Here is a 12811-nt window from a genome sequence, read left to right as displayed (position 1 = left end):
CCTTTCATTTCAGGAACAGTGAATGGCATGTTGACGATGATTTATACCACTTAGAAAAAAAATCTCGTAAACGGTTTACAGTGTATCTTAAAATGTCATAAACACAGATCAAATAAAAAAAGAATAGAAAAATCTAAAATGAACAACTATATTAACACCAGATGAAAACACTACACAGGAAAATCAACTGCAAAAATACAATGAAAATGTTCAAATAATGTATGCCTATATACATCTTCCATCAAAACCTTCTAGGATCCAGTGTGGGTGTATGTCCCCATTATTAGAGAACTATTATATAACAATTTAAAGAAAAGGCTGAATTATAGATCATTTGTACAACCAACTACTTTGGTAGTTTACATTACATTTTATAGACTTCAGAACTCTGTAGTGCAGAAGTGGATAAGCCTCAATTTGGGAGCCTTACCCAGCCCACAAGCATTTTTTTTCTGCACCCCAAGACCTTATCTGTTTTGACAGGTGGCCTTTAAAAAAAGTAGACACAGTGGGGCTGGCAGTGGGCAAAGCCCAGCATCATGACAGGGATACAAATTGCCTCTCCCTGGTCATTGATCATTTGATGAGTGAATGGGGGGGGCATAATCTCCCTCCCTTGATCTACACAGATTAGCTGAGGAGAGGCATTGTAAGTGTATGTGTGTGTGTGCATGATAGAGTGTACATGAAAGACTGTGAGGTATTCACACAGAGAGATGGCATGTGGCCTCCAAAGTGTTGACCAAGGGAGAATGTGGCCCTCGGACCAAGGCTAGCCATCCCTGCTGTAAGGTTTCCAATCCATATATAAATCTCATTTGATTAGACGTTCCCATTCAGTTAAATGGAAGAGGCAGCTCCCAATGTGCAGTGCAATGCAACGATAAAGATACACTTTCTACTGAAGTGACAAGAGGAAGCCTTTGGATATGTACATAGAATCATAGAATCATAGAGTTGGAAGGGGCCTTGTAGGCCATCGAGTCCAACCCCATGCTCACAGCAGGAAATCCACAGCTAGAGCATCTCCCGCAGATAGCTGTCCAGCCTCTGCTTGAAGACATCCAGCGAAGGGGATCCCACCACCTCCCTAGGCAGTTGGTTCCATTGCTGAACTGCCCTTACTGTCAAGAAGTTCCTTCTAATGTCCAATCTGAATCTACGCTCCTGCAACTTAAAACCATTAGACCTAGTCCTACCCTCTGAGGCAGCAGTGAACAAATCTGTACCCTCCTCTATGTGACAGCCCCTCAGGTACTTAAAGAGTGCAATCATGTCACCCCTCAGCCTTCTCTTCACCAGACTGAACATGCCAAGTTCCTTCAACCTTTCCTCATAAGACTTGTTCTCCATACCGGCTATCATCCTCGTCGCCCTCTTCTGAACCCGCTCTAACTTGTCTATATCTTTCTTAAAATGAGGCGCCCAGAACTGAACGCAGTATTCCAGATGAGGCCTGACTAATGCAGAATATAGTGGGACTATTACTTCCCTCGACCTGGAAACTATAGCTCTGTTTATGCAGCCCAAAACCGCGTTTGCCTTTTTTGCCACAGCATCACAGTGCTGGGTCATGTTCAACTTGCGATCCACTACAATTCCAAGGTCCTTCTCACACGCACTACTGCTAAGCCGGGTATTTCTCATCCTGTACCCATGCATTTTGTTTTTGTGGCCTAAATGCAAAATCCTGCATTTGTCTTTATTGAATGTCATTTTATGAATTTCAGCCCAATTTTCTAGTCTATCCAGGTCCCTTTGGATTTTATTCCTGTCTTCCATTGTGTTAGCTATCCCTCCCAGTTTCGTATCATCCGCAAACTTCATAAGGCTTCCCTCCACTCCATCATCTAAGTCATTGATAAAAATGTTGAAGAGTATCGGCCCCAGGACAGAACCCTGTGGCACTCCACTCGAGACCTCCTTCCAGTCCGAAGCAGAGCCACCGACGACCACTCTTTGAGTACGGTTTTCCAACCAGTTGTGAATCCACCTGACAGTATTTCCATGTAGTCCGCATTTGACTAGTTTGCTAATCAAAAGGTCGTGGGGGACTTTGTCAAACGCCTTGCTGAAATCTAGATAGATGACATCTACAGCATTTCCGCCATCTACTAAGCTAGTGACCCGATCAAAAAAAGAGATCAGATTAGTTTGACAGGATTTTTTCTTGACAAACCCATGCTGGCTCCTTCTAATCACAGCATTGTCATCTAGATAGTTGCCAATGGACTCTTTTATTATCCGTTCTAATATCTTTCCCGGTATTGAAGTCAGACTGACCGGCCTGTAATTCCCTGGATCTTCTTTTTTACCCCTTTTAAAGAGCGGGACGACGTTTGCCCGTCTCCAATCCTCCGGCACCTCTCCCGTTCTCCATGATTTCTCAAAGATGATGGCAAGAGGTTCCGAGAGTACATCCGCAAGTTCCTTCAATACTCTGGGATGCAGTTCATCAGGCCCTGGAGATTTGAACTCATTTAGGTTAACTAGGTATTTCCTGACTATCTCCTTATCAATCTCGAACTGCAATCCCGACCCCTTACTGAGATTGCTACTGATGCAAGGTTGCACACTGTTCCCTCTTTGGGAGAAAATGGAGGCAAAATAGGCGTTGAGCAGTTCTGCTTTTTCCTCATTATCTGTCAACATTTTGCCATCTTCATTGAGCAGCAGTCCCACCGTTTCCTTGGTCTTTCTCTTGCTTCGAACATATCTGAAAACCCCTTTTTGTTGTTCCTCGCTTCCCTTGCCAGCCTCAGCTCATTCTGGGTTTTAGCTTTCCTTACGCTATTCCTGCAAGCCCGAGCCGCTCGTCGGTACTCTTCCTTGGTGATGCGTCCTTCCTTCCATTCTTTATACATGCTCCTTTTTACTTTTACCTCCTCCACCAGTCTTCCGTGTAGCCACATTGGCTTTTTCCAATGTCTTCCATTTTTCTTCCTCTTTGGAATTGTTTGTGATTGTGCTTTTTGTAATACGTTCTTCATGAACTCCCACGCTTCTTGGGCTCCTTTTTTCTTTAGTCTATCTAGCCACGGGGTCCTACCCATCATTTCCCTGAGCTTGCTAAAATCAGCTTTCCTGAAATACAAGGTCCATGTTTGACTATATTCTTCTTTGGCTTTCCCCAGAATCCCAAATTCCAGCATTACGTGGTCACTTTCCCCCAAGGTACATGTTCTGTATGTGAACTTTCCGGCGCCAGGTAAAGACCTTTTTATGCTCCCAGGCATTTTAATCTTTTAATTTTCTTAATCTTTCTACTTTTAACATGTATCCTTCTTAATTTGTGTTGTATTTCATTTTTGTTGTGCTTTCTGTTGTTTGTTTGTACACGTTTTTGTGATTTTTTACTATGATATATTGTATTTTATCTTGTTTGTTCACCGCCCTGAGAGCTATTCTGCTAAGGGCGGTATATAAATTGAAATAATAAATAAATAAATAAACTGGCTTGAACTGGGTTGAGAGTTATAAACCATTAACTTTCAGAAGGCAGGGCAGGGTTAAAATTACTTGACCATTTTATCTGAGGAGATTGTTTTGTGGCACAGAAGGTAGGCTAGTAGATTAGATGTAGCATTGTGGTGACTCAAGATGTCAAGATATTGTTTATTTGCTTGCTTTTATAAATATTTTTGTTAGTTTTGAGTGAATGCAGCATAACCATTACAAATACAACAAAAAGCTGTTTTCTAGCAAATTCTGAAAACCCAGGAGTAGTATATTCTGATAATTGTAAAGTGAACTTTAATAAGAAAGTACATATTTTCTAGCTTGATATTGCAAACTATAACTGATCTCCCTATTGATATGGCCGAGTTAAATTACCAGTGTTTATTTCCACTTGGGAATGCATCTTCCAGTCATATCAGGAGCAGCATCTTACACTTGACCTTCTAGAGATTTTAGAGTAGGGATGTCACATGGGACAATTACATTAATAACTTTCTGGTCCAGCCCAATGAAATCTGATGAGCCCTCTGCTGGTATATGTACTGTAATTGCATCTGGATTGGCCAAATCCAGAGCTGATCAGGAATTTCTCAGGAAACCTTTTTTGGGAGAACATTTCTGATTTTCCCCCCTGCTCCACCTTGAAACACAAGGCCAGTTTGCTGAATTTTCTCTTGAATATTTTCTATACTTTTTTTGGTGGCAGCTGCCACTCCCCCCCCCCGCAATACCCCAGAATGATGCTATGTCTGGGGCATGGTGGAGGATGCAAAATGGTGGGCAGGCAGCCCATAGGGGCAGCAAAGAAAAAATAAAGGGGAAAAAGAAGTGATGCTACTGCCATTGCTGAGCCTCATCCTCAGTAAAATGTTAAAGAATTTATCCTCCCCCCTGAGAAATGTGGTGAAATGTTTTACCCCCAATTTCTCTGCCTCAAAATAGGGTAGAGAATTTAGAGCAACCATTTGTGCACAGCTCTAGCCAAATCACCATTTAGCTGTCCAGTCCTATATCTTGCTGCATGGAAATAAGCTCCATCCCCCAACCTGGCCAATGGTGAGGGATGGTGGGAGTTGTAGTTCAAAACATTTGGAAGTCACTGGGTTGGGGAAGGCTGTCTTGGGTCTTTAGAGCCACGGCAGTAGCATCACCCCAGCACTAGCAACATAGCAATCCCTTTTATAATACTGGATGGAAGGGTCTTTTCTGCAGGTGATATTAGGGTGTAGCAAAAATCTTTCTGTCGTGTTATAACAAGCGGGGGGACTGTGCTCCACAGCACAGTAGAATTAGACCGTACCATAGAGCACACAATTTTTAAAGAAGTAATAAAAAAAAAAGGAAAGGAAAAGGATTCATGAAGTGGTGGGTCATTTTTGCAGCAGGAGGGGGGAGTAGCTTTGGTAGTGTCAGATCCTTTTTCCTTAAGGGGTTCTAGATTTTTGAGGAAACCCTCCCGATTCCTTGGTTTGTTGCTAAATAGCACATGCATGAAATGTATTCATTCCTTATACAGCTGGGGTTTCTCAGCAATAGTGAGTTTTTATGCCACAGATTAATCACTGGAAAGTGACAAATGTGTTCATCTCTGAAGCAGCCTCACTGTTTAAAAAACCCATCCTTCTTTGGGCTTGCAACAATTGTGTTATCTTGGGAAAATGCCATTAAACAGCAGTTTAAAATGAATCCACCACAACAGAAGTTTGTCAAATGCAAACCATGAATGCACATAAATGTTCCTAATGGGTCTCTTCCTCTATCTAGCATTTGCTCTGGGGTGCCTCTGAGTTTTATGAGCCATGTTTTTAGTTTTGTGTTGTAGAAAATGGACTCATTAAAGAGACAGAAGTTTAGAAGGCCAATCTTCTGAGGTACTTCACTCCCTAAAGTATTCAGAAAACTGCAGACAGCACTCCTAAGGGGGTAAAATCCTCAGTTGCTCAAGCGCTGTGCACTGACATTCCATAGTGCCCTGAGCAGAACTTCATTTATAGTGAAATTAGTGCTTTATTGTGAAGATGGGAGGCCTTATATGAAACATGCAGTGTGAAGAGGCTTAGGGGTATTTCCCTTTCTTTCTCAAACTGTTTTTTTAAATTACGCTTTTTGTTATGTGCCTTCAAGTCGATTACGACTTATGGCAACCCTATGAATCAGTGACCTCCAAGAGAATCTGTCATGAACCACCCTGTTCAGATCTTGCAAGTTCAGGTCTGTGGCTTCCTTTATGGAATCAATCCATCTCATGTTTGGCCTTCCTCTTTTTCTACTCCCTTCTGTTTTTCCCAGCATTATTGTCTTTTCTAGTGAATCATGTCTTCTCATGATGTGTCCAAAGTATGATAACTTCAGTTTCATAATTTTAGCTTCTAGTGACAGTTCTGGTTTAATTTGTTCTGACACCCAATTATTTGTCTTTTTCGCAGTCCATGGTATGCGCAAAGCTCTCCTCCAACACCATATTTCAAATGAGTTGATTTTTCTCTTATCAGCTTTTTAAAAAGTGCCTTTTTGTCAGGTATGTCACTTGTGAATATTGCTAGTGAAGGACGGGAAGTAAAAGAGTGCTGTTTCTAAACTGATTGTACATTTTAAACAATCACGCTTTTTATATCCAGAAATGGATTTAGGCATCACTTGCAGAAACATCCATAGTCAGTGGGGTTGAAATGACTAAGGTAGGAATGGGAACAGCCTTCCAGATGTTGTTGGACAGACTACCACTCTTACCATCCCTGACCATTGGCATGCTGGCTGGGGGACATGGAAGTTGGAGTCTGGACATCATTCCTGTCCATTGGCCATGCTGGCTGGGGCTGATGGGAGTTGTAGTCCAACAACATCTGGGGACCCAATGGTTGGGAAAGACTGCCCTAGATTATCTGTCAACTCAAGAGAATGGCCTCAATCCAGCTGTAGATATGGGCAATCAACTGCATGTTACAGCTGTTTGCCTCAGATGGGGATGTGCATCATAAGAACCCATTTATTGGGGTAAATGCACATTGCAAATAGGGATGTGAATCTAGATATAAATCAGCTTTGTGTGTTGGGAGACTGCTTCCACATGTGGATCCCTTGTCTATTATAATTCAGCTTGATCCACAGAGAATCACATGTGTAGAGATGGAAGAAACCAAAGCCCTGTAGTATTTATTTATTTAACTTATGTTTTTGGCCTGCCTTTCTTTCCTCAAGGAACTCAAAGCGGCATACATGCAGTTCCCAAGTGGACTCCCTTCCAAGCACTGACCAGTCCCAGACCTGCTTAGCTTCAGCAAGGTGGTGGCCTCATGTCCCTTCAGACCATACCCTGTGGTAATCCACTGACATGGCACATGCTTTGCATGCAAAAGGTCTCTGGCTCAATCCCTGACATCTCCATTAAAAGAATCAAGTAGCAGATGCTGGGAAAGGCCTCTGCTTTGAATTTGGAACAGCGTTGCCGGTCAGCATAGACAATATTGGTCTAAATGGACAGACATCACGACCTGTTATAAGGAATTTTCCTAGATTGCCACCTCTGCTGGCACATGAGGCTGCTGCATGTGGGTATCAGAGAATCATAGAATAGCAGAGTTGGAAAGGATATATAAGGTCATTGAGTCCAACTCCTGCTCAATGCAGGAATCCAACTTAAAGCATACCCGACAGGTGGCTATCCAGCTGCCTCTTGAATGCCTCCAGTGTTGGAGAGCTCACCACTTCCCTAGGTAATTGGTTCCACTGTTGTACCGCTTTAACAGTTAGGAAGTTTTCCTGATGTTCAGGTGATATCTGGCTTCCTGTAACTTGAGCCCATTAATCATCCTATACTCTGGAACAATTGAGAAGAGATCCAGGCCCTCCCCTGTGAGACAATCTTTCAAGTACCTGAAAAGTGCTATCATATCTCCCCTCAGTCTTCTCAAGGCTAAACATGCGTGTGACCTCCGTATCCAGCCTCCTGTCTGTGTTTATCCTTGACTCAGAAATTCTTGATCACACCTGCTGGTGCAGTCCCCAGCACCTTCACCTCAGTTGGGGAGGAGGAAAGAAATTCAGGTGCCCCTTCTAGCTGCTCATCTGCTTGTAGGGGCGTGGGTGGTGGTAGTGAAATTCACTAGATGTTTGAGATGGGGGGGAAATTCCATTCAGTTTTCATTTTAATGCAAACTTACCTAATTTGCTGTTTCCAAAACAATAGGCCAATTGAAATGCAGCTGCCCTTTGAAATTCTCTGAATTTTGCAATTCCGTTTTCCAACCAAATAATGTGTACAAAGATGTAGATATTGGGGGAAAGTGTGCATTAAAATGAATATATTTCTGAAAATAAGATTAAAAATGAATTACATTAGGGAAAATGCTTGCAAAAATGTGTACGATAGGCAAAATTGCATTTAAAACATCTGTTTTAGGAGAAATGCACTCTAAAATGCTGATTTGTGTGAATTGATGTGGGAAAGGCAGCTGAATTTAAGACTAGGAAAATGAGAAATTAAGAGAAACAAACGTTGACAGATTCATCCCTTACTATGGTTGAATTTGACAAACAAAAATGCTAGGAAGTTAGGAAGAGAGACTCTCACATTGCACATAAACTGTGTGTTCTCTGCTTCTGCCAGATGGGAAATTAATAGTCTTCATCATCAGAATAATAGAACAGCTCTGGATGAAATGGGATGTTTGTAATAATAACTATATATATTCTCTCCCTTATCACACCTTTGCCTCTGTGTGTTGAATAAACTGGAAATGGTAATTTACCATCCTTTCTGAATTATGGTATTACAGATAAAGCTTACTTATTTCTGCCACAAAGGCTGGAACAGGTTAGATTTTTCTGCCTACTTGCAAGTGACAGAATAGACTAAACTTTCTGATAACAGCCAGGTTGATGTTTCCAGCAAATGTGCAATAGATTTCAAAGCATATAACATTTTAAAATGCTGTTCAATTCTGCCCCACTCTTGTTCTCCAGCCATCTCTGCATAAATTTCAGTCTCTCTTGAACTGTGTCTTTTCCCCTGAATAAACATTTATGGTGAAAAATAAATCAAGAGTAAAATAACCTATGAACAGGGTACTAGTCCATCCTGATTGGCTGGCTGTCTTAACCTTCTGGGCAGGAACTTCAAGAGAAGTTGATTAAGTCCTGCAGCAAGTCTTATTGAGGCACACTTGTACATACTTGCCTGCCATCCATAAAGCCAAGCAAACAAAGTGAATAAGAGCTGATGTTTGCTGTGAGTGTTAATGCCAAGGCTTTGGAGGATGTTGCCACAACTTCTTTATCAATGCACAAGATGCATCATTTAATGACATGTATGTGGTGTAGTGGTTAAGGTGTTGGACTACAACCTGGGAGACCAGGGTTCGAATCCCCACATACCCATGAAGCTCACTGGGTGACCTTGGGCCAGTCACTGCCTCTCCGCCTCATGAAAACCCTATTCACAGGGTCGCCATAAGTCGGAACTGACTTGAAGGCAGTACATTTACATTTTTATTTACTCTTTTTATATAAACTATAATACAGTGTATCTATAGAGGACTTCCGGGAAGGGTGACTTAGCCTGTGCCTGCTTTTGAGACGGGCTCCTGCCTCAAAAGAAGCTTATTCAGATATATCAGTCAGATTTTTTTTTTTTTTGACTGATTAAACTTCTCCCGGGTAGGGAGAAACGAAGAGATTAACCTCAAAGCCTATTTTTGTTGGGACGACCAGATCTCATTAATTTATGGGACGAGGTCCAGCCGACGAAGGTGGGACGGATTTTCAACAACAAGCTCTATCTGATAAAGCGAACGTTCATCTTATCTTCTAAGAGAGAACGCACTAACAGGCAAGCACCCTTCTTTCTATATTTTTCTTTTACTTGACTTAAATTGTTGCTGTTTAAAAGAGATTTGCCAGATTGATCGGTTTTTGACATCTCACTGGGGAGCCATAACTTCTCTCTGCTACTCACTAATTAATAGCTTATCTCTGTTTTTGTTGCAAAAAGCTGTCCTGGATTTGCATTCTAAAGATATACACAGAAGAGGGATTTCTATTCCAGATTTTTATTTTGAAGAATATTATATTGTCTGAGACTACTCTCTTTTTGGTCTATTTTATTTTGACGAATCTGTTTCCTGACGACCGCCATTAATTGTTTCGATCCTGGGAACTGCATTTTGTTTACTTAAGCATGGAGAGATAAGGCTGTCTGCTCTGTTTATACTGTGATGTCACCAAGTTTGGAGTATTAACCCAATTGTTGCTGAAATAAGAAGTGGTTTTCCTATATTTTTCTTTTAAAATGGCAATTAAGAAAGTGGCTGAGAATCTGGAAATAACTATGTTTCAGAAAATAATGGATGAGATTGAGATAACGAAACAAAACCTGCGACAGGGTTGTAAGGAGCTGAAAATTGAATTGAGTAAAATGAAGCAGGAGATTAAAGATATAGGGGTCCCTGTGAGAGAGGTGACCCTGGAAGGGGTCCCTGTGAGAGAGGAGACCCCGGAGATTGGAACAAACGTGGAACAGGAAAAAGATTTGGAGTCTATGGACTTTAGAAACAAAATCTATTGCTTGGAGACACAGGAGATTAAAGACATAGGGGTCCTTGTGAGAGAGGAGACCCTGGAGACTGGAACAGGGGTCCCTGTGAGAGAGGAGACCCTGGAGACTGGAACAGGGGTCCCTGTGAGAGAGGAGATCCCGGAGATTGGAACAAACGTGGAACAGGAACAAGATTTGGAGTCTATGGACTTTAGAAATAAAATCTATTGTTTGGAACTCAATGTTATCTCTGAAGAAATTAATGAAGATTCTAGAGATAAAGTTATCAATGGCATGGATAATCTTCTGGACTGGATTGATGTGATGGAGCCCAATATAGAGAAAATCTATGGAATTAACTGCAGCCATGTGACAATGGAAAAACTTTCAAGAGATGACCCAGTGTATTTTGAAAAAAAGAACAGAGATATGATTTTACAGCAGTATTTCAGCAACCTATTCAGAATGGATGGCAAGAAAATATTTGGGATAGAGGTAATTCCCATCAGACTCTTACTATATGACTATGGTTTTGACAGCAAGATTATTATGGAATACTGATAATGGAAGATTGGATACTGAAATTACTGGACTTAACAAGACTACTGAAGATGGAAGATGGAAAATGGAACTAATAGGGATAATAGAACAATGGCTACTGAAATTACTGAACCTAACAGATTCTGATGTGATGGATTAATTGAAATGTTTATTTTGACTATGGTTATGACAATAAGATTATCATAATTAGTAATGAGATGGATTAATCGATATGCTTATCTGGAAAAAAAATTGATAGATATATTTCTTAAAGAATTGAAACCTCTCTTTGACTTTTTGTGGAAAGAATAAAGTAATGTTTATGAGATTTGATGATTAAGTAAGATAACTACTGGAGGAAAGTGATTTTATAATATGACTTAAGAGACAGGATTGTTATATATTATAGACTTATAACTGATTTGATCTTTGACAAATGGGAAGTCAATATTTTACTCTTTATTTTTTATTTTTGTTTTTTTTTCTTTTTTTTTTTTTTGTTTAACTATTTTTGATTTTGTTTTTTGTCTTTGAATGTTTTATGATTTCGTCTTGTATGTTTTATGAAAATCTGAATAAAAATTATTGAAAAAAAAAATACAGTGTATCTATAGAATGGTAGTAGGTGGAAGCCAACAACATGTGGTTATTTGAGTAAGCATGGATAAATTTGGTATCTATCCACTTTTATCCATGAGACAAAGATATTGTGGATTCTTGAGGAGAACTTTATCAATCATATCCAGTCACATTCTTGGCCTCATCTCCCTTGCTTCTTTTTCCTCTCCACCCAGCTCCTCTCCGCAACTACTGGGCCCTGCTCAAGACAAACTAACTAAACTCAAACTTATTGTTAACAGAATATTTATATTAACCAACATTATTAAAGCTGGCTGCTGAAAACTGGGTAACAAAGTCCTGAAATCTTTTTGGTGGTCTTCTGTCTCGGCAACTCATCCTGACACCAGTATCAGGAATGGGACTGAACAACTGATCTTCTTGTCCTGACAGATTCTCAGAGCTTCTATCAGTTTCATCTAATAGGTTCAAATGAAAGTAAGAATCAAACTCCTCATCTACTTTTTTTGATTTGTATACTTTGGACAATCTCGACATATTCCACTTCTTGTTCTGTATTACAGAATGTCCTATGATCTCTTTAATTTGTTTAGGTTCAGAATATTTGGATTGTCCTTTCCTAACCTGTAAGGCAGTTGCACTCGAACCAAATCTCCTGTTTGAAAGGTATGAGGGTTATCACCAGTCTTTTTATCTATATACAATTTGTATTTTTCTTGCTTTTTCCTCACACAATTGCGAATCTCTTCATCTTTAGATTTGGATTGGCCAAAGGAGCCCAAGAGGTCTTTTTTGTAAGTTTAGTATTAGCTCTGCATCTTCTCAACAATTCATAAGGTGGTACTCCTGTAGTTGAATGAGGAGTAGTTCTGTAAGCAAATAGGATTTCCCGAATTGCTTCCTTCCAAGGTCATTGTTGTAAACTGCTGCCCTGGGCTCCTGCTGGAAGGAAGGGTGGGATATAAATAAAATAATAATAAACAAACAAAAACAAACAAACTAATTGCAAACTCTCTTTCACAAGTTTATTCACTGTTTCTACTAACCCATTTCCTCATGGATGATACAAGGAAACAGTTTTATGATTTATTCCATTATTGCAGAAATACTGTTCAATTTCAACAGATGTCAACTGCTGCCCATTATCAGTCACTATTTTCTTAGGAAGACCTTCCATAGCAAAAATGGATGTCATGAATTTAATAACTTTGTCTGTGGTCACTTCATCAGAAAATGAAAGTTCTGGCCACTCAGAATAATAGTCAACCATTACTATAACAAATCTTTGCTTGGCAGGTTCATCTTCATAAGGACTCATTATATCCAATGCCAATTTCTCCCATGGACCAGCTGGAGTTAATGGAGTACAAAAGACCTGGGATTTATCATTTGCAGCACAAGCCATGCAATGCCAAATAATTTCCTCAACTTGTTTGTCCATTCGTGGCCATCAAAATTTTTGTCTGAGCTGTATTTTAGTCAAACCCATTCCCAGGGACCTTCATGGGCTAAGTGAATCAGTTTAATTTGTAGTGATATTGGCACAACCAGCCAATCTGACCTCAACAGTGAGATATAATTCACTAGATACTTGCCTATAAGCAAGAAGATTTTCAGATGTCTTTTTCATGCATGGCCATCCTTTCAGTATATAAGATTTGGGATAAGTAAGTGTTGGGTCAGCACTTATGGATGTCCTCC

The 12811-nt window shown here is 40.2% G+C and overlaps 1 protein-coding gene across 3 annotated transcripts in view; it reads left to right on the top strand.

Moving 5' to 3' along the window:
- Positions 1 to 12811, top strand: part of NEURL1 (neuralized E3 ubiquitin protein ligase 1) — a 255943-nt gene that overhangs the window by 218941 nt on the left and 24191 nt on the right. The window lies entirely within an intron of this gene.

This window comes from Rhineura floridana, chromosome 7 (assembly GCF_030035675.1).
Source record: "Rhineura floridana isolate rRhiFlo1 chromosome 7, rRhiFlo1.hap2, whole genome shotgun sequence".
NCBI lineage: Eukaryota > Metazoa > Chordata > Lepidosauria > Squamata > Rhineuridae > Rhineura > Rhineura floridana.
The sequence above is the reverse complement of the archived record's forward strand: the minus strand, read 5'-3'. Positions and strand labels throughout refer to the sequence as shown.